General features: G+C 39.4%; 1 protein-coding gene and 1 pseudogene across 4 annotated transcripts in view; one reads left to right on the forward strand and one right to left on the reverse strand.

Moving 5' to 3' along the window:
• The window catches only part of KLHL32 (kelch like family member 32), a 119375-nt gene extending 106342 nt beyond the window's left edge, over window positions 1–13033 (reverse strand). Inside the window, exon 1 of one of the 4 annotated variants that reach the window (XR_003536130.1) lies at window positions 12917–13033. The gene's annotated coding sequence lies outside the window, so the exon portion shown is untranslated. The remainder of the gene's footprint in view (window positions 1–12916) is intronic. The other 3 variants (XM_027694767.1, XM_027694764.1, XM_027694776.1) reach the window with 3 other exon arrangements.
• Window positions 13034–14943: 1910 nt separating this feature from the next.
• On the forward strand, window positions 14944–17573 carry LOC113973102 (annotated as a pseudogene).
• The last annotated feature ends 5813 nt before the right edge of the window (window positions 17574–23386 follow it).

Below are 23386 nucleotides of genomic sequence, written 5' to 3' on the forward strand. Positions count from 1 at the left end.
ATGCATGTACTGATTTTTATTTTTCCAATTAAACTCAATTAAGACTTAAATTCAGATGATAATATACAGAAATTTACTGTCATTTCAGACCCACTACAGTATCTAAGACATCTTCCTGGGGAGATGAGAGAGATGACATAGAACACACAAGACATTCAGTCTCTTCCAGATCAGTGACTCAAATTGCACTAGACATCCATGTTCCAGCGAGTAAGTTGAGCCCTGAATGACTCCTGATAAAGAGCAAAAATATTTTATGTAACTAAGTTTCAGTGAGGATATTTTTAAAAATTTTCTCACAGTATTCTACTATTTATTTGAGGTCAAACCTTGCTATTTTCAAATTCATTAATAGTTTGGTCAAGGTCTTCAATGAGATTTAGACTAAATTCATAGTTTAACAGCCTACATTTCTGTGTATCTTTTTTTCATAGTTTGCTAGTAGAAATGCCTCTGCATGTTTGAAAAAAAAAATTTAGGGACATGTTATTGCTAGATCATTTCTGCAGATGCAGCTAGGCAAATTAAGAGATGCCTAGCTATTGGCAAGCAGTTCTCCAAGGGTACACAACTGTACAGCGTTCCCAGTAGCGAAGAAATAAGAAATGAAATCTTTAAAACAAACCACTTGTATTTTAATGATCTTCTTGCAATAAAAGGAATGGAGCTCCTTATACAACGGAAGGTAACTTATCAAACTTTGCCCAGATACCTAGGATTCTAGCATGGAACAGGCCTCTGGGTTTGGACGGGAAGAGCTGTAAAAGGCACTCAAGCAATAAACAAGCCATAGCTAAGCAAAGTGGGGATAGGTGCTATCCCTGGAAGAGAAGCACTTCACTCAGCACCATATCAATGGTGATGAATGTAAAGCCAACTTGGACAGCAACTGCACCTCCCAATGGGCATGTTTCCAGACAGGATTCCTAGAGGCCATGGTAGACATCTCCACCAAAACTACAGTGCCAGGTAGAGAAGGAAATCAAAACCAAAGCAAACCATGAATTACCAAAGGGACAACAGCGGCCTATTACTATTACTACTACTTCCCAGAAAACAATGAAGATTTTCCTGGGTATGGTAACAACAAAACTCTACAAGAGAGCCCTGAAGAGATTTTTTCCCCAAAATCTTTTCTTCATGGACACACATAAGGTCAAAATAGTACCTTCATTCCTAAAAGTGTTATTGAAGTACTTGGAGAAGCCAATGCTTTAACTAAAATTGAAAGATCCACAATCTTTTTAGCAGTTCAAAGCACAGAGTAAGAAGACTTGTATTACACAGAGTTTTTTTCTTTCATTTAGATGTTGGCTGGTTTAGGATTTTTTGATAGTGGAAAAGAGTTTACATCAAACAACTCATTTGACTAGATCTTATGCTGTTAATTGCCTTAACTGTGCACTTTGTCTACAAGATCTCACATTAGCATTTTTAATTATTTAAAACACATTAAATATTGCTGGTACCAGCATGATCTGAGATTAACTTATTAATAATCACTCTTGTTTGAGGGTAAAGCATTTGATTCCAGCTGCTATGACCTTTCAAACAAGCAAAAGCAACATTTGCTGACATAAAAGGGACAATCCACTTCGTAAAGGAATGATGACCAAATTAAACTGCGTATGCCCAACAAAACAATACTATTTTATACTAGACACTTCATAACATTTAATAAAGTTAATTTGCTTAGGAAAAGTCTGAATTGCTGTATTTTACTATATTAGTCTGATTTATATGCTATATCACAACACTTTCACATTTTCCTTTACTCCAGTTATTTTTTCATTAGTTTAGATTCCTAGCTTCTAATCCACATGGAACTACCTAGGTTGCTTCTATATTTGGACCATAGCAAATAATAAGATCTAAATATATCCCTGTTAATACATGTCTAGAAGAATCAATGGGACAACATCACCATTAAAATCAACCAACCTTCTAAATCAAAATTTGACACAGACTGATTTAGGAAGGAAAATGTTAATTCAGTCTCTAACATAGAGAATAGTTTTGTTGCAATCACAGGTAAGCAATGATCAGAAAATAAACACATTTTAAGGTACAAAAAAGCCAAAATAAAGCAGTCATAGTGGTTTCCTTCCCTGTCACCAAATGTATCTCCTGGAATCAAACTGTACTTGAAGCTCTCACTTCACAAAAAAAAGGAATAAAGTTTAGAGGTCTGAAGTTTACCAGGAGAAGCTTGAAAACATAATCTAACACCAAGCTTTTGACTTCTAATGGAAAGTGTCTGAATTTATGTGATTACTGATGTCTGGGAACTGACTTTTAGAGTTTGAATGCTTGAGATTGACAATGCTAAAATTAAAAGCCACTCAATGGTATAAAAACTTATCAATGTATTGAGCTGGGAACAGAGACACAGTGACCCAAAGAATGCTAACTGGCAAAAAGAGATGGCCTGAAGCACCCATCCATCTCCCTTCAATGACCAAGTGTAAGAATACTGCAGATAGATCCAAGGACTAAGAGGATAATTAAATTGTGTTTGTTTTCTCTTTACCAAATGACAAACACAAGAAGTTGAATTTGAATCAGAGAATTTGCAAGGGACAGACTGCTCCTCACTTTGGCAATAAATCAAGCAGTTGTATTGTACATGATCCATCACTCTAAGCATAGACTCATTGCGTCTTTTCCATCTTTGGACAGTAACATACCTAATGCAGCCAAGAAGTGTAGGACCGCATCCAGATGACCTGAGTCACTATAACCAAGCAAAGGGTTGACTTCTTGCTTTGGCCAGCTTTATTCATTTACACTACAGTCACCTCTACCTAATCAGGAGACAACTGTTCTCCAATAAATAAATAAATTATGCAAGAATAGGTCTGAAAGATCTTTCCCATCTTGCAGTGCTTCAAGTCATAGATCTGACAGCATTATCAGCCAGTGAGCAGACAGAAGCTGCTACATCATCACTAGGACTTGGTTTCGCAGCTTGCTCTCAGGCAACTCTTGAATATATTTGAAAAAAAAACTGTAAGTTTTTACCTCTGCATTTATACCAATTCTAAGATAATCAAATAAAGGCTCTTCCCACCCACTTCCAGAAGAGAAAGAGCACAAACTGCAGACTAATTAGAACTAAAAGGTATTTATGAAATTCCTTCAGTAAGCGCCACTGGCAATACAAACCTTCTCACAGATGACTTGAAATCCTATGCAGCAATAATATTAGGACTCCACTATTTCCCCAATTTACTATTATGTAAATGTGGTCTTCAAAGTCTATTTCTCAGAGAGAATAAAATTTCTGAATCTGGATTGGAATTTATCAATTGGCAATTCCTAAAAGATCACCACCGAGCCTGCATTCAACACAGCCCAAAGCAGAGACCTGCAGACATACAAGTAGTTTCTCAACATGTTATTCACACAAAATATTACACTAACAATACTGCTCCTACGTGTTTTGCTACTTCGCTCAGAGCTAAGTGGGTACCTCTACACAGTCAGTCAACTTGTATGACCTAATGATATGTTTATATGGAAGGTTTCATCCCTTCCGTAAAATATTATATTTCTTCTTCCTACCATCACAGTCACAAAAACATTTGAGCTACTAATACCATCTTCTAGCCTACTTGGTTCCAGTGGAACTGTGTAACCAAGAGATTATCCATGAAGACCCTAAGAGTGCTGAAGACAGGTTTCCACTCCACACAGGAAATAACGAGGAAAAAGGTTCAGCTTTAGCCGTGATTTTTAATACCACCTCATCAGCTCCATTTCTAGGTTGAGTCTACCTTTATCTTTTAAGGCTAGAGCCTTTCTTTGGGACACTGCTGTGGTTGCATTAAAACCACAAAAAAGTTGCAAAGAAGTCAGTATGAGTTATCAGCTACTCAGATACTCAGACATTGCTCAATCACAAAAACTACATGTCAGTATAAAGTAAAAATGGAACACTGATTTTGGGATTTGGTGCCATTTAAAAATAACTACTTTAAAAAAACCTCGAAATCCATCCTTCAACTGCACAACTGGAAACATTTTGCTTATCTGAGTATTGCCTGACTATCACTTTATATAGTAATGCTAGACTGAACAAATGCTAAGAACACGAAATAATATGGAAAATAACTTCCATGTAGTAGGTTTCTCATTAAGTACTAAAAGAAGAGCCTTCCTTGTAGGAAAAGTTTTGCTAAAGAATTTTTAAAAGGATTCTTTCCTTTAGCTAAATACAACATTTTAAGTGACTGCAAGATTGTTAACGCTCAGAAATACGTAGGAAATGTTCTTGGAAATACCTTGGGGAGGTACAAAAGACTCACAGCAGCACTGAACGCAGTAGTTGAAGATTTTCACCCTTGTCTGAGGCTGGATTTGGTTAAAATCATTGCCTTTCTTTTCCTGAGATCTTCTAAAGACTGAAAAGAGGAAAACACAAAATGCTACTGAAATTTATCCCAGGTTCACAAACAATGTTTTTCAGTATTTGAAAATTACTTGCTTCTTTGGTTCACAGTCTCTTCTGCCTTTGTGAACCATGAATAGCAGCCCATCTTTTATTTGTTTTCAGTTTCTCACAGAACCAGTTTGTTATGACTGCTCTCTCCTACACAAAAGCTGATCAGGGTTTCCAAACACCCTTCTGTTTATTTATGGCAAGCTGCAGTGTACACATTTGCTTACTACATTTTAGCGCAAGAATTTGGTAAATAAAACCACTGATTTAACACCTTTTACCCCCTATTATATGAAAAAAAAGTAAGTACTTACAGTCAATGTGCCTTTCTCTAGACTACATATATTCGCTACAGGGAAAAGCAACTTCCTATTCTTTCAAGACAGAATGTGTACAAGTTCAGCAGCAATGCTGGTTTCTATACTTTCTCTTGCCTGACCTGGTTTAAGGGTATAAGAGAGAATTCTGTGGGTGTTGGTTTATTTTATTGGTTTGTTTTTTTTTACTTAAAGCTTTAAGAGACATGCTGGTGATCCAATCCACAGTACACTTCCACAAACAGCAATGCCAGCAAAACGCAAGAGCTATAAGCTGCAGAGGGAGGGCAGGCAGATTATAAGTACCTCGAGCCATTATTGCTGCAGAACATCTTGTGTCAAAACATGATAGAAAGGTGAGGAGAGACTGATCCACAACTTGCAGTTAGTTGAAAACTATCTATCCAGACAAAGTGCACAAGGTGCCATAAACCCATTAGACGGAATTTTCTGATAAAGTCTGTTCCTTCTGACAGTTTTCAAATGTATCAGAGATGAACAGGGGGAAAATAATCCTGAGAAGAGATAGAGGGGAGCTTTTGTCCCTTCAAATAAAAGATTCTGAATTTACAGCTCAAGATTTTCTTCAACCTTTCTCCATCCTCCTTAGTCTGAGACACAACTTTTATTTGGAGAAAAACTGCTGTTTCAAGGAAAAATGCTTAAAATTAAGACTTTAAATAATTTTTAATCTCTGACCTTTAATTAGGAGCAAAAACTGAATTAGAAAAGGAACAGACAAGTGTTTCGACTTCTGCATTTTCTTCAGGTCTAAGCAAAAGAAACACTTCTGTTTGTAAGTCTTGCACTTTCTTCTTCCTTCCCAGACTATACTATTTAGCTCAGAAAACAAAACAGAAAACCACCACCAAATGACAACCACCCCCAAATAAACAACAAAATCCTACCTTTTCCTCTTATATCTTTAGACCGCCACACACTACCACTTTTTTTTTTCCTTCTCCCTTCAGGTGTTCAAGGCTTGCTCTGGTTTGCTATGATCTTGGCAATCTCCCTCACTACCCAGGCAAAGAATAAATACGTCAGGACCTAAAGACACAGTCTATGAAAATTCATTCCTTGGGTTTCCAACAACAATTCTCAATATTCACAGTGCACAGGCCAGTGATAGGATAAAATGTAGAAACAATGTGTAATTCACTGAAGCAATCTATGCCATTGAAGAAGCTTCAAGTCTCCTTCCCCTGTATGCCCCATGCTCTGCCACAAATTATTGCCCCAGAGTACAAGTGACACTCGTGCTACCACCATCCCATTGGCATGATGGTACCAACCTACACTGACATCCCATGACAGTGCCTACCTTCATGTAAAATGCAGGCACTTGCTCTACTCCTCCAGCTCTGTTATATGAGCAGAGGGAGGTATTTACATCTTAAACTGCCACAAATTACAACTGATAAGGTTTAGTTGCTGGAGCCTCAATTCTCTTCACTTATCCAGCAAACCCACTAAAAATCAATCCAAGTCCATAGTGCACATATTAGTTCTAATTAGTTCATTAAATTCAAACAGCCTGTCTAGCAGCTTTCCCACCTTTAAGGTAAGAGTTGCACTATGCCAGATTTGGAATCCTGGGGAAATGTGAACAGCTGCAAGGAGTATAAACTACACTAGTTTTGTGTATGACTTGTTCTCAACTGCTGTCATTTGCATCCAAAGAAGTGAAGCACAGAATCTGACTCCATTACGCACAATGGTCCTGATTAAAAGGTCTTAAAGAAAATAAACAGGCCTATTAAAAAAAAAAAAAATTAAAAAATGAAATTGCATGCTTCAAACTGAATATATACTTCAGGGTCCAGTCACACTGGTCCAGGAGAGCTTCCTGTGTTACATGGCCAGCCCTGGCTACAGAAACCTTTTGGAACTGACTTGCTCTCTAATGCTGACTTCCTATTTCTGTTCCATCTCAACTCATAGTTATCTTCCCTAAGTAAGCAAGCAAAACACATCCAGTCCACCAATTTACCTCTCAGCAAAACCTATGTTTTTGCACCTCTGTGATTCTGTTTGGAAGACGGAGCACATACATGAAAATAAACAGACAAGACTTCACAGTCGCATCACCATCATTCCATTTCCTATGCACCTTCTCAACAAGCAAATACAGCAGCTGCATTTGTATGCAAAAGTCACCCCAGAATCCAAGAGATCCCGAGTGTACTTTAATGTAACCTCACTGAGGATGGGAAGTTCAGCGCAGCAGGGGTATGGCACACTCTCCAGTGCATTCTGCAGTGCTGATGCACTAAGACCCTGCCAGAAAGGAGTTCTGTTCCTTCCTGTTTGTTTGCCTCAGTTTTCTACCAAAAGAGAAAAAGGAAGAAAAGGAAGTTCAGCTAAGGAATATACCAAACCCACAAAACAGGTACTGTTATCCCCACTAAAGAAGTTAGTACTTCAGTTAAGCCTTTAGCTCCAGACGTCTCTTTTGATCCCCACAGTTCACTAAAGTCAAAGTCCCAGTTCTGTTCTGAAAAACATCACCTCAGTTCTTTCTTTTTTTGTTGTTTTATGCAACTAAAATATAGGCCACTGACTGAAAGGGGGCTTTCTAAACTAAATATAACACAGAAGAGAGGAAAACCACAGATTTATCCCTTCAAGTGGAGAAACTTACAATGGTCTATTACTGCTTTAAAGACATAATTTAAAAATCTGTATTAGATCAGGAAAAATATTATTCAAGCCATGCCCTTCTTATAAATGTAGCTGTTAGAAAAAAATATTAATACCAATTTCAGAGAATTAAAAAAATAAACCTGGGAAGAATACATTCCGCATAATCTGATGACATTTCTTCAACAACAGGTTTTTATCTCTTCTGTCTTGATAAGCCAGGTAGAGGTACAGTTTAGCTTATAAAGGGCAGTAGCCCTTTTACTTTATTTAACCTGAAGTGAAACCTGATGGAAAATGTTTCAGACATAATAAGGCCATAAGCTTGCTCACATCCTCTTCAAAATTTCTTATTCATCTAAGCCATGCTGTTTTCACTTAAGCAATCATTTAAAAAAAACCCCAAACATACGGGATAGAAATCAACATTGCAGAAATGGACCTCAATCACTTTTGGATATGACACCTTCAAAACAAAAGCCCCCTGTCATCCAAACTAGTGATGCTAAGAATTTTTTCAAGCACTTCCTTAGTGAAGGGTAGAATGAAAGGCTATTCTGGAGGCACAAGGGGTTGGAAAATTTGAAGATGTTAAAGTTCAGGCTATCAGGGGAAAAATACATTATCTTAAGATGCATTCTATATAGTCACAGCATTCAGGAAAAACCAACAATAAATTAGGCTGTAGCATTACAACATCTATACAGTCAAAACCCACCACTATACATATCATTCCTGTCAGGAAAAATAAAGACAGATGGTTGCAGCAAAAGCCAGTCTTCAGAACAACCATAACCTTCAAGTACTGATGAATCAAAATATTTACAATATTTATCCCCCTAAAAAGCTCATTCCCTATAATTACAGCTCTTCTAAACTGCTGCAGCATATTGCTACAGAAATTTTGGCAGAAAACATTCTCAATTTACATAACTGTTCAGAGTAGTCACCTAACTTAGGGAAAAATCATGCATTCCCACGTATTATTGACGTTCTGAAGACTCTGATTTATTTTACTCATAACTATTTAAATATTTTATTGCTTTCTCATCACAGAGGAATCTCCAACTGCTGATATCAATGTCAGTAGCTTCAAACAGGCATTAGTGTGACTGGAATTTGCATGGCATTCACTATTGGAATTTCACTTTTTGAAATTACATCTTTCATTTCTCAAGACAAAGGAGAAACGTATTTCAAAGGCTTAGAAATGTATGTAGGTGTATAGACCCCCTACTACTACCCCAGTTCCCACAAGGTATCTGCCCATTGAGTGACTTAGCTGCCACTGACAGCATGAACCACAAAACATATTCTAGTTCAGGTACCTTGTCTGTGCAAAACTTCTTCCCTAGAAAAAAGTCAAACATTGCAGGTCCACAGCAAATCTGGTAATGGACTTCAGAGTCAAATCTAAGCTATTTCCAAGTTTTTCCACAGTTAAAAGTGCAACTAAAACACAAGTCTGATAAAATCTTGACAAAACATTTTTGCAATCCCACTCGGCCAGGTTACTCAGTAGTCAATAGCCCAAAGATCAATAGCCCATGAATGATGGAAATGGCAAAAGACTGTGGCCTAGAACCCAGCCTAACACCTGTCAGAACCTGCTACAGCTCCTTTCTGGTGTACATTAGACATTTCCCTTTCTATAAAAATCAGGCAGATTCAGGATGGCTGGTCCACATGGGAGCAGCCAGAACCAGGAGTTTCAAAGATCTCCTGGTATCCCAGTTTAAGCTGCCAAAAGCCAACATCATTGCTTCATTTTCTTCTCTTGAAATTACCTCCTAGAGTTGCCTCTTGTCCCTGGAATTTCTTCAGACTTAGCAGGAATGCCCCTCAAAAAATGCTCTCCTAAGCATGTTTCTTCTAAAATTGAAGGTTCTAACTGTTCAAAGCCAAAAACTCAGTCAGGGGTAAAACCCACACATGAGCCAAAATGTTTTAAAAAAAAATTATTAAAAAAAATTGTGTACAAGATCCTGTGAAAAATTTCAACTTATTACTTATTTTTAGTAATCAGAATTTGATAGTAAAATTTCAGAAATCTCTTGGAAATAAAAGCATCCCATTTACAAGCACACATTATTGCAATACAGTATGCATACAGAATGACAGAAGAGCAGACCTCATTTTATCTCGTAAGTGGTCAAAAGGCCAATTAAGTCACAACAGAAAGAAATGAAGATTTAGAAATCACTATGTCAAGGATCCTATGTCGTTCACTATCAAGTATAAATGTCAGATAATTCAAGAAACTGAGGGGATATACCACCACTACAAGTTAGTAATTTTTTGTGGGGAACAGTTAAAAATTAAAAATCAGGTTTTCAAAAATTTACTAATTGCTCAGGAAAATCTCTGTAATTTTCAGCCTTTTGGCACTTCTCTATCTCCAAAGAAGAAAGATACAAAAATTTGAACACAAGTTCCCCTACGCCCCCTGCAATCAATTCTTGAGTGATTGAAGTCCTCAGAGCATAGAATACACTGGCAAGTACCATATGAAAATCTTAGATGGATGAGAAATATGAAGGATAATTTCTTTACAATAAAAGAATTAAAATGAGACAACTATGTGGTTACAGTAGGAAAGCGTAACTACAGTGGATGATATTTTTGTTTGGACAGTTTTTCCTGATAACTCTGTCAACTGTTCTCACCCAAGTGATTAAATTAATTTAATTTTTCATTTAATCCAATTCCCATTTCTAGTTCAATTTATAATCATCACTTCCCCATACTAGTGTGGCATTAAATTACTGTCATCCTTGGCCATTAAGTTAATCATATTCCAGTCAGTAGAGATGATCAAAAACACCACAGCAGTGCCATGAATTTCTTATTGAATACATTCCTTTTTGCTACATTGTAGAAGCTGATCATCAGTGTCAGAAGCTACGTTATATCAATTTCTGACTTTTCAGGCAGAAGCAACATCTGAATCAAAAATAGAGATAACAAAAAAGTCATTTTTTTTTAAATGAACACAGCATTTTCTCTGATCAAATCACGGTTACTTTGCTGTGTAAGTACCCACTGAAGAAATGACCCATACAAGCATAAATATCCATCTGCTACTGAACTTCCAACCATACTTCTGCTTACTGTAAACTCAAAATGTACTGCTCCTCTGAATAAAAAGAGAGGAAAAAAATAAACCACTCTCCTTTATGTTACTCAAATTTCTTTTTGTGTTCAAGCTCAAATGCTGAGTCAAATTCACTTGCACGTTTAGCAATACACAGACTTTTAACAGGTGTTTCCATCTCAATCACAGTTGTTCATGTCCTTCATACTGAGAAGAAGAATGGAAGAAAGACTAAAATTCCACTAGAAAATCCCAGGGAATCTCAAGTTTCCTGTCCGAGACAATATTCTACGCTATTTATTCAGGGCCAATTTGAAGTTCAGTCACTTTCAAGCTTGCTTTCATAAAAATATATCCAGAAATTTAATTTCTGCATAGTCATCTTTAGTTGTAGAATATTACATTGTTTTCTAACAGTAAAGACAGTGCTTAATCTCATATTCTATGTGGTTTGTACAACACGCTGAGCTACAAAGTGTGAAATATACAACACCTCAGTTTCCATATTAAAACTCCCTTCCTTAAAAGCACTTGCTCTCGCTTGGAATTGAATGCAAGGTATACCCACCAATCAAACTGGACCATTTTTGAAGAAATCCTAAGGCAACTTCTTACCCCCTTGTAATATTAGGAGTACAATTTTCCCCCATCTGCCAACTCATTAGCTGCCCAAATGTACGGTTCTTCATGCGTACTTATACAGGAAGTGACAGGGACTTTTGTTAAATAAAACACAATATATTTATAAACACTGTAGGCATCTAAAAAAAAATCTTATGCTTAAGAGGCATTAATTGGTATGACCGCATTATTTTTAGTGTCCTACTAAAGTGAGAGCTTATTATCCTCTAACAGTTTCTCAGAATACCCATACGTAGCTTAGTACTTCATACATAATAACTGTAAAGTGCTTTACAGATGCTGTCAAATTATTCACAATCTGAACAGCAGACAAAAGATTAAAGGAGTTTTTCTGGAATACTTTCAAAGTTAAGTAAAAATTTTTCTTTGATCATCTGTATACTTGAACAACACAGAGATGTGACTGAGTAGCTGTATATTGGTGGATTTTTATGCATCTGTACTTATTCAGCATATCACTGGATTTCTGTAGGATCTGCTTAAACAGAAAACACTGTTATTGGACAAAAACTAAACTATTGAACGCGCCTCAGTGGTCTTACCCCTGCCAACTCCTTCATGCAGGCAGATCCCGGAATCAACAGGAATTGGCAAGGCTACAGTAATGCTTTACCGTACAGTTAACAGAATTCTGGCCTCTGGGTCTGCTCCTGATCTTTTCACGACTGAACAAATGCTGCCACGAACATTTACGCAAATAAGACTTGCCTCAATTTGCTTCTGAAACATTTGTAAGATATTCTCCTAGCCATACAAAACTGCAAAAATTTATAACAAGCTTTAAAAAATGTAGTCACGCTATTTTGCTGAGATCAACGTCTGCAGTTTATCTCACCGTACAAAGATCTAAACTGTAACTCTGTTTCTTTCACATTTCATTGTAGTGCCTGATGCCAAGCACGCTGCTTCCCACTGTTTGGTGTGACAGTTATGGATCAGCTGTCAGTCCGACTCCGCCGGAGCCCGCACAGGCGAGCCGGGCTCGCTCCACGGGCTGAATCCACCCTCCACCGATGGCCTGGGAAACTGGCAGCAACGAGCCCTTTGCAACCTGCAGCATCGCAGGGACCCGAGATTTTTCGGTAGAAATGCTCCATATTGACCAAACAGGGAATTTCGTGCCGAGAACCAAATCTTTCTCCACCCTGTGCTACAACCACCTGAGCAGCACCTTTTAAATTTCGAGAGCTGCAGATTTAACGTTCCAGCTATCAAGATGACTAGATCATTCCCAGCTGGGAGCTCTCAGATATTTAAGCACCCGAGAGGAGCAAAGGCTTTTTGTCGATCGAGCGAGTAGCTTTAAATTCGGATACAAGAAGAGCGCAGCTCGCACCAAGTAACGAGACGCGTTCCAGCGCCCGTCTCGAGGCGGCAGAGCCATGTTTCATGGAGCCGCCACAGCCTGAGCACCCGGAGCACGTCCTCGCATAACCCCGCGGGAAGCGGGACTCACGGCGTCCCGGAGCCACCTCCGGGCTCCGGGTCATCCTCCCTCCCCCCGCGCTCCCCGCCGCTCCCACGCGGAGCCGAGGGCCGGCGGCAGCGCGGCCGGTACCCGGGGGCGCCCCGGCGGCCGGAGCTGCCGCTTGACCCGTCTCCCTGACAACGGGGACACTCGCCCCCTCCCTTCCCCATCACAGACCCCTTCCCCACGGCAGCGGTGCTGAGCGACCGGGGCGGCGGGGCGCGACCGGCGGCCGCCCCCCGCCCTCGCCCCGGTCCTGGTTAGGTAACACGGGCGGCGAAGCGCCGCCTCGGGCCCGGCCGCTCGCTCACCTCGCGGCAGGTGCCGGGGCCGCGCACGGCAGTGGCGGAGCCGCCTTTCCACCCCGCTCCGATCCGTTCCGACGGCAGCGCCTGGACGAGCCTGGGGGAAGCAGCTCCCGCGCCCCAGACCTGCCGTCCCGGCTGTGCCGCTCCGGTGCCCGAGCAGGAGGAGCTTACCCGCCCCGCCCAGTGCGCAGCGGCGGCCCGGGAGGGCCGCACCTGCCGGAGGAGGAGGAGGCGGGTCGGGCCGCGGGATCCCGCTGTCGGGTGTCGGTCGCTTCCGAGGTGTTGGAGGGCCGCCAGTGGAGCCCGCCGTACCCACGGGATGAGAGGACTGCCGAGCTTCCCACCCGCCGGGTTCGCGGCCCTGCGGGAGGGCTGGAGGGAGAAGGCCTGGTTGAGCCCTCAAAAAGGACCAAGTTTGAAGGCAGAGCACCTGGACAGTGCTGTAATATATAGGAGAAAATATCATTTTGAGAATTGAACGGAGCAGCTTTAGTTTTGAGCAGAGTCTGCATCTTGCTACTATATTTTCTTAGGAGTCAGTTCCTGTCTTCTGATCTGTGCAGTTAATCTACAAAACAATAGATCCCAAAAATCTCTGCCTCCATCTCCAACATACCTCCATGTTAAATTTTACATCAGAGGAGTTCAAGCCTTTCTCATATGACAATTTCCTAAGACATTTTTCAGTGTGTGGGCCTTTAGTTAAGCCTACTGACGTGAACTGCCTTGCTGTAAGGTGTCCATGAAAGATATCTAGAAATAGTGCAATTCCTCATCTGTAGAGCAGACAGCAACAACTGGAAAATTGGTTCAGAGAGTGTGTGGTGCCAGATGCAGTATATGGAGTGTTTTGGGTAGTAATGCAAACCTTCCCTAAGTCAAGTGTCAAGCAGGCTGGTGCTGATGCAGTGCAATACCAGGCAGAGGCCCATTTCTGTTCCAAAACAGAGTCAGAAAGACAAGGCCAATGCTTCGTACCAGGGCCATTTAACTCACATGCAACATAAAATTGTTGTGGCTACAGTACCTTTCGTTCCAGGGCTATTTTGATCAGTGTTAGCTTAAACATATCCACACCTTGCTGCACTGCACAGTGTGTGGACATGACAAGGTAAGCAGTGAATAGAGTCTCCCTAAGACACTTCTGAGCCACTGTAACTAGGAGCTTGGCAGGAGCTTGAGTGCAGAACTGCAGGAAGCACAGTGCTAGTGGCTGAGGTGAGCAGAACGTGAGCAGAGGGCAGTTGGCTGGAGCTCGAGTGGGTGAAAAAGTATTATGGGGCACTCAGTGCTTTGCTGCTTTCCCTGGCAGATTGGCCCCGAGACCCAGCATGTCTTACTTGCACTTCAGGCAAGTGGTTAGATGAAGAATGCAAAGGGCAAGAGCATCCAGGTGGTGGTGTGGTGCCTTTTAATCCCTTACGATTTAGAGCAAGTGCCTGTTTTGTAGACTGTAGCCTTTCAAGCAAGAAAATAAATTATAGAGTATGCACTGGAGGAGTCATGGACAACTGATATGTACAGGAGTGTAGTCATATTCTTGATGAATTTATTATAGGTACAGCTGTACAGTGATCATTTATGGCCAAACTGGTATTGGAAAGACCTTCACAATTTCAGGGAAGCTCCAGTGAAGAACATGCTTGGGAAGAGGATTTTCTTCCAGCTACACAGAGTCAAAGAATCACAGAATTGTTAAGGTTAGAAGGGACCTCTGGAGGTCATCCAGTCCTCTCCCCCTGCCAAGGCAGGGCCACCTAAAGCAGGTTACACAGGAACATGTTTGGCTGGGTTTTGAATGTCTCCAGAGAGGGAGACTCCATGATCTCTCCAGGCAGCCTATTCCAGTGCTCTGGCACCCTCAATGTAAAGAAGTTCCTCATGTTGAGGTGGAACTTCTTGTGCTTTAATTTATGGCTACTGCTCCTCATTCTGTCACTGGGCACCACTGAAAAGAGTTTTGCAATACATTGTATTGAATATTAGAAAAAGTCACAAATTGAAACTGATTTTTATTCTTCTTTGTAAAATTTTCTCTTCTGAAAATATATAATGAAGAGCTTTTTGAACTTCTGAATCCTATTCCCAGTGCTGCAGATGTTTTGATGATCCCATAAACAAGACCCATAAGGTGTAAATGGGAAAGGTTTAGAAGAAATAGCTGTACACAACAAAAATTAAGCCTACCAAATTCTGGAAAAAGGTGCAGCAAAAAGAACTGCTGCAGTTACTTACATGAATCATATTCCAGTTGATCCTACTGTTTTCCATTACCATCCATATGAAAGTAACCTGAGCAGATGACCAAGAGCTTGTTAGAACTGGGAATATAAACTTGCAAAAAGTAAAAACACTACAGTTTGGGGCAGCTGATAAAAGAGCTTGTGAAGCTGGAAACACGAAGGAATCTGTTCTGATCCATGAAAGAGTTATTACTCCTCCTGTGGAAGAAAACATGGAGAATTTTAATAGAATCCTTCAAGACTCTCTTGGAGAACAACAAAGAACATCAATAACAGCCACAGTTTGTCTCACGTCTATAAATCCTGAGGAAAAATTGAGCACAGTGGAGTATGCTTATACAGCAAAGAACACAATGAAACCTGAAGTTAACCAGCAGCTGCCAAAGGCGCTATTATTAAGGAAGATACTAAAGAGACCGAGCAGTTAAAAGGAGACCTCACTGCTGCACAAGAGTAAAATGGAACCTATATTTTCATTGAAAATTCATGAAGCCCTTAAAGGAAAGCTGACAGTTTGGGAAGAACAAGTTGCAGAATATATTGATATAATGAGCACCATGGAAAAAGAAGTGAAAACAATCACTAAACCATTCACAGTTAATAAATGTAATGAAACAATGAAAACAGATCTGCAAATCAAGGAGAAATGACTGAAAAAAATCACAGACAAATCTGCAAGAAACCAAGATTCCTCTGATTGAGAAAAAAATATGTGGTTTCAGTTTTGAATACACTGAAGAAAAACTTCATGGTGCAGCTAGCCATTTGGTCTGCTAATACAAATGATGTATGCATGTAAAACTGTATCATAAGAAAACTGGTGATTGACACAATGCTATCATCCAAATACACTGGCAGGAGAAATTAATATTCTGGTCAATAAAATACACGATTCAGTTAGTGAGAACTGCCTGAAGCAGCAACAGTTGTTGACATCTTATGCATATTTTATAGATGGCCTCATATCTACGCGTTGTTCAGCAGATAATGTATTTGCATTAGTTGTACCAGGGTCTTTTACCTGCTGATCACTGAACTTTCTTAACTGTCTGAAAACATATTACAAAATATGACTGTGCCATTTGCTAGTAAAGCTGAGCCATTCAGGTTGACTGGGGAGCATATATATGGATTAGGAGGAGCATTAAATATCTTGACACCAATGGTAGAAATTTTCCTGGAACTAAAGTGTTCATTTCAGAATAACAAAAGGAAATTTTCTGCTCTGGCTGATGAGATGAAGGGCCATAAAAAGCAATTAATACCTTCTTAGGAGATCTCTAACTCACTCTGAAAAAATTACAGAAAGAAACAGCCAATGTTTTTTCTCAGCTGCAAAATACCATGAGAATTTAAGAGAAGTGGAAATGGCAAAGTGTATATATACAAAGAATGCAAATGAATTGGTGTCCTCAGTGCAAAGCCAGCTGAACCTGTTGGCACAGGAGATACAGAAGAACTTAGCTTGTATACTGTCAAAAATGGAAGTTTGAAGACTACCATCACTGCTGAGCAAGAAAATGTGTACCTGGAAACTATTGACCTAGACAATAGTAAAACTTCTGCTTCAAAACAAATCTATTGCATCTCTGGATAAGTTCTTTCAAGAGCTCAAGGACATAAATGGTGGTTTATGTCCATATGTTTTATGGACATAAAAGAAGATGCTGGTGGAATCCATAGTCTGTTTTCAGTAACTTCTTGGCAATCTAACAAATGTATCTCAGGATACTGGTGAATGGAGAGAATTTGAAACTGCTCAAGAGTCAGAGTTATGGATCAGTAGAAGTCCTTTTTCAGTGATGAGAAACAGCAGCTCCAGTGTTTATAATAGGAAACAGAAAGTTTATGATTGAGATCCATATTTTGTATTGGATATTTTGTTCTGCATTAAGTTGCAGTAGATGTGGTTTGGAACTACCTCATTGTAAGAATAGATCCTACAATGCACTTTATTATTTACATATCAAGAATACAAATAGTTGTGTTCAAAGATCCTTGACATACTGCTGGCACTTAAACAAGCTAATTGCCAATTTTAAGAGCATTGGAATTCACCCATGAGAGCTACAAACCAACAGGCTATATTGACTTTAAAAAAGGAAAGAGTATGTCATATTGGTGCCAGCCAAGTCCAGGGTCTCCAGAACCATGCTCTCATTTAGAGGCCTGACTGAACGACTCCTAAAAAAAAGATCTTCTTATCTATTTTCAGTATGTGCTCACTAAAAGCCAGTCAATAAGTAAGAACTTATTTAAAGAACGGAATTGTCCTATGGCTATTGAAAGCTGGGAGCTAGAGAGCAAGCAATTCTGTGCAACAGGGAAATGCAATGGATTTATGTATTATATACAACTTCTCTCAAGAACAATAGTGAATTGCGGCTTGCAGCATTTACAAAGGGTGCGACTGTTAAAGAGACAGAAGACTGACTTTAGAGATTGGCATGAGTGTAATTTCTTTATCACTGCAACATATGGCAGTCTTCCCTGCTGCCAAAATATAGCCATGTTTCAGCTTCAGGGTACAGCTGGCTTGAACTTAAAACTGAGACTGCTTTCAAACATAAATACAGAATTTTATGTTACTCCTTCTGACACCATGAAGGAAAAGTAAATTCAAAATTCCTGTTACTGGAACCTCTATGAACACTACAGTGCTTCATGGTTCCAGCCACACTAGGAAATATTTTTTCCTTCTAGTTTTTGGATAACATCTAAAGTGATTAACAGTCACTGTGTCAGGATCACATATCACTCAGATCCAAAAATTTTTCAGGTCAGATTCCTGTATGGTTTCACAAGATTTGATTTTATGGTGCTTTATGGTGAGTTTCCCACATAACCACAAGTTACAGCATCTCTGATCATGTGCAATGAATGTTTCTGTAAACCTTCTCTTCAGAGGCTCTTTACAACTCATCCATAATTAACCCAACATTTCCTCTTGCGGTGCTCTTCCTGATTTGCAAAGCTGAATGTAAACCTGCTGTACTGGTCCATGTTATCTCACCGTTCTGAAAATTAGCCAGATAAATACAGCCAATTCCTAGTTACATTTGAAAGTATACCCAGCACCACTATTTTGATTGAAAACATAAAAACATCAAACACTACCCTATGTTCTGAGCAGTTTGCTCAGCTGAGCATTTTCTAGGTTACATGTCAGTACCACAAACATATAAAAGAAACAATCAGAATAAAGGTCCAACATTAAAAAAGGAAGAAAAAAGAATAGCTGCAATTCCATCCTCTATTCTCATTGCAACTGGAGCTAGAAGAAAACCCTTAAGTGCTTCCAGTTTTCTGCTTATTGATGGAGCTGACAAACACCAACCACATGACAGAACCTGCTTAAAAGAAGCCCAATGGGAAAAAAAAACCAATTAAAACAGGTAAGGGAGTAACTATTCCCTTCTCAGTAGAAGATATATAAATAGTACTGTTAGCTGTAACATTGGAGTTGTCTAGGTTACTGCTTTGACCTGGTTCTTTCATTTGGAACATATTTAGTCACGAGCTGACATTCCCTACCAGAGGAAAGAAGTTTCCTGACAGGTAGGAGGGAGCGTAAGGTCCTGCTTGAACCTTGCAATGCTTCCTCTGCTATGTATTTTCTGAATACAGCCCCAGACGCAACCCTTAACATTTACAGAAAGGAAAAATGGAAGTAGAGGTTAGACAAGAAACTAATAAAACAGTTCTCTAAGCAACGCATATAGTACTGTTGGTAAGTAAATTGCTGGCCACTGAAAATTAACAATTTTCTGATTCCTCTACTTCCCTTTCCTGGATTCCCTCTACTCCAAAAGAACAGTTGAGTATGGCTCAGCCTGAAGCTGCTTTAAACAAAATCATTCTCCACTTCTCAACCATTGAAATAAAATAGTCTAGCACATTAGATGTGACAATCCACAGCTTTTATTTCTGTGAAGTAGGAGGTGTATTTCTAACATCAAGGAAACATATTTTACTGCCAGTACTCTGAAAATGCAGTTTCTCCATTTAGCATGTGGCTGCTACGAGAGCATCAGACTGAAGGCTCTGATGTATGAAAACTTCCATCAACTCACAAAAGGGATCATGGCATGGCTGGCAAAAGAACAAGAGCAGAGCCTGAGGTCAGGAAGAGGGAAAGAAACCATGCACTCCTGCAGTGCTTTTTCCACTGTGATAGATGAGCTTGTATATATATACATATATATATATATAATGCTTTATGGAGCCTGGAGCCAACCTTGGTACTGTCACTCTGCTAACAAAAGCGTAGGCCTTTGTTTAGAGCACCTTATATGCCTTTGTTTTCAAAACCATTGAGCTTAAAGTTCCATGGTGTCTTTAGATTACTCTTCAGGTTTTTCTTACATTCAGTGCCTTTCTACAATGGAAAGTAGCACAAGTAGTGAAGATCTGAAACAATGACGGAATGTTTGCTGCACTTTTAATCCTGGGACAATTAGACAACCAGTCTTCCTCCTCATAAGAGGGAGGATGCAGGTGTTAGAAACCTGTAGAGAGAGGTAGAGCTTCTATAAGTAATTTACTGAGTTTAGCCTGTCTGCAGAACCAAAGGACTTTCTATCATCCCTTCTACAACTACAGCTGACAGAGCTGACCTCACTGCGCTAACTCTGCACACCAGCAATTCCTTCCTCACACAGTAAAAAAAAAATTGACTGTTTAATCATAACACCCTGTAAGTTTCTAACCTCTGAAGATGAGCAGAATAAGAAGAGCTAGCAGGTACACATTAGAAACACAGCATGTGACAGAAATATGATCATGTGTAGTCTTCTTCAAACTGGGATTATTCATTTTCCAGGTACCACTTTGAAAATAGTTGATTCCTTATATAATTAAGGACTTCCAGTCTTTCCACATGCAAAAGCACCTGCAGATATCAGTTATTGTATGCTGCTACACCCAGCACTTACAGTTTGAGGTTTACTACATTTTAAGTTGTTTCTGCAAATGCTACCAGCCTCTGATCTTTCTCAGTGTGTGTTCTAACAGTTCTCTGTGTTTCTTAGAGCATTATTGAAGGTCCTGTATGGCTTCATGTTGTCAGAGCATGAATCCACAAAGAGTGCCAGGACGTAGATTTCCAAAATAATGATGTTCTGTAGATACCAGTGATACAAGGTTGTGGCTTACTCCAGCACCTCAGTGTTTGAACTGAGCAGCATTTGTGCAGTGGAAACAGAAGATATTCTAGTCCACACACTCACTGAAGAGATAAATCCACTCACAGTAGTACTTATGCAATATGGAAACCTTAGTTTCCAACAGCCTGTTATTTTCATGTGCATGATTGGTGCTCTTAAGTCAGTGGAGGGAGAACTGATTGAGATTCACTCAACACAGTGTAACTGAACCCTCACAGGTTGACTTCTCAGTGCTTAACTCCATTGTTAAGGGGCAGTCGAAATCCGGAATAGACAGTTTCCTAACAAAAATCTGTTTTTTCTAATAGGATAAAATTTTTAATCAATCAACCAACTGAGGATAGAAGGTGATTGCAAGATCCACATGTATGCAAATTTGCTTATTTTGGATGTTGTGAAAATACCAGTAGGGATAAGGAACATGCTTGTTGTAATATATATCTTTTTGTCCATGTTTGCCAGAACATATGTTTTGGTTTTTTCCATTCTTGACATTAACTAGCCATAGGAGTATCTGAATAACGTAAAAGCCACTCTAACACATCTCTGCATAGTTGCCTAACAAATCAGAAATTCAGACACAGTTTTCTAAAAGATCCATGTTTGCTTCCTCAACAGTTTGTTAGACTGGTTAGGCTGCATGCATGGTGGTCTGTAGTATCATCACTAGGATCATGATGAAAGACAAGAAACAGTGCTTCATACACCAAATACTAGACAGACTGCTTACTCCATGCGGCACAAGACTGGCTGTGTCTTGAGAAGAGATCAAATTTAGGTACACTGATTTTCACTCCATCTGGTAGGTATGGGAATAGTTATGTATGTATGTATGTATGTATGTATGTATGTATTTGGAGTTGAATTTCTGTACCTCAAGGATTTTTAACAGGTATGTTATACCAGAATACAACATATCTCTTTTAATCACTACAAAAAATCAAATACATGATGTAACAAAAAAAACCCCAAACACCAACAAATCAAACATTGAATGGAATATTCGATGTATTCACAGACTGACAGTTAACATTTATCTAAAGTTTAAGTTAAATCTGTTGAGCTCATTTTGGATAAAGAGCAAGAGGAAGATCCTTGGTGCATTGGTTAGAAGTCCTCTTCTTGTCATTGACAAATTAGTAGAAATAAAATCCCTACATTTGATACCAAAGTCTTGAAAACCCTAAGCTGCTTTCAGGATTATGATTGTACTTGAGGAAGATATATGTGCTATGCTTCTTACTCACCCGCTTAAACAAGGGGTATATGAAAAGAAAGAATGAAATATTAAGCAGCAGTTGAGTGGTGGCTTTCAGGATCACCATTTTGGACTTACCTACATTCCCCATCAGTCCCATTTAGGCCCCTAAATCCTCTGTTGTAGATGGTTCTTGGACTTTCACAGCTGTGTCTGCATTTGACACCACGTAAAAAGTGTATAAAAGTACTCTTATACCTCTGGGTTCTGTAAAATTGAACACACAGAAACTGCAAGGACTGTACTAATAGAGCCACCTAAGTGCCAAGAAACTGAAAGGCAGTATGGCTTTTGAATAACCCAAAGTGGGAAACATAGCTTGTACTCTTGTGATTCTGCTTTTTTAAGGTTCATCCCTTTATGTTATTAAAAAAAAAGAATTAAAAATGTGACCTGACTTAGATACAGACAAGTTTGTCCTCATTTAAATTTAAAATCTTTTTGCTAACATAGATATCTTGGTTGGGATTACACAAAAAGCCCCCACCAATAACAAACATTTATCATAGCTGTTTTAAAATAAAAAAAATACGAAAGAAAGTACTGAAGTTCCAATTTTACCTGAGGCAAAAAGAAAGCTACTTTATCAGCACACTTTTGCTGAGTACTGCTAATAGGCAAGGATAGTATCACAGCGTATAGCTATGCTGTTCTGTTCTATCTTCAGTAGCTGTTCAGCTAACCTGGCCAAACTTGTAGTGAAACAGAGGAGTGCTTACACAAGTTACTAATATCATCTGAATGTGACTGCACTAAGTATGAGCTGTGGTACAGTATGTGACACTATGGACAAAAAGGGGTAATAAAATTTATACATACTGATGTGGATTTCATGTGGTAACTGACCCAAGGGCCAAAGACTGCTCCTTGACCTATTTTGTTTGGTAGTTTATTCAACCCTTTTTTTTTTTTTTCAGATAGAAAACTTTGATTGAAAAAAGAAAAGAAAGTGAATAGTTTTCTGCACAGGCAATAGGTTGAGCTGGCTTACCATGCCCTTCTTGCAAGGGGACTGAGAGGTGGCTACTAGCAGAAGAAGGATTCTCCTTTAGAGACAATGCACTATTAGACTGCAGCTTTGAATTGCTCCTGGTAAGCACACAAAAAAGGTAGTTGAAAATAATTTCAGGATGAGGATTCCACTCTGGGAACCAGGCACTTGCCTACTCAGATAGATAGCAAGTCGTAGTGGTGCATGAGACACTAAAAGGCAGACCACAACTAACTTTCAAGAGATACACCTTTGATTTATGGAAAACTCTAAATCCTATTCAAGGTTACTTCCATTACAGCTACAGTTAAATACCTTTCTCTTTTGTTTTAAATTTATTTTATTTTTTCCAAAACAACAGAAGTCACTGCTCAAATCATTTACCAGAATGACAGGCCTGGAGTGAAAACTGAATAATCTGGTCTTAAGCCAGGAGGGTTGGGAGTTGTCTGGGGGGGTCACTCTGTACAGCTGAGATGAAGAGACAAAAAGCTGCAGGAAGGGAGACAGATTATGGAAGTTATTAAATGAAACATTTGGCTTATGACAGCAGGGGGTATAGATGGCAATAGACCCTCATGTCCATAAAAGCAACAAAAGCATACAGTTATGTGTCTGTGTACATGTGTGTGTGAATGTTGTCTGGTGGGGGTCTGACACTGAGTGTGAAAACTATCTCCTGTTTCCTGCTGTGTCCAGACAAAAAAAAAGGAGCTTTTGAGTATAGCTTGAAAGGAACAGAACTCAAATGAGCAAGATGCCTTCAGAGGAGTCATTGAAGCCATCTTCTGTTTTGCCCAATGGAAACAACCTGGA

The sequence above is a fragment of the Neopelma chrysocephalum genome, unplaced genomic scaffold (genome assembly GCF_003984885.1).
Source record: "Neopelma chrysocephalum unplaced genomic scaffold, ASM398488v2 Primary Assembly neopelma1_23b, whole genome shotgun sequence".
Taxonomy (NCBI): Eukaryota; Metazoa; Chordata; class Aves; order Passeriformes; family Pipridae; genus Neopelma; species Neopelma chrysocephalum.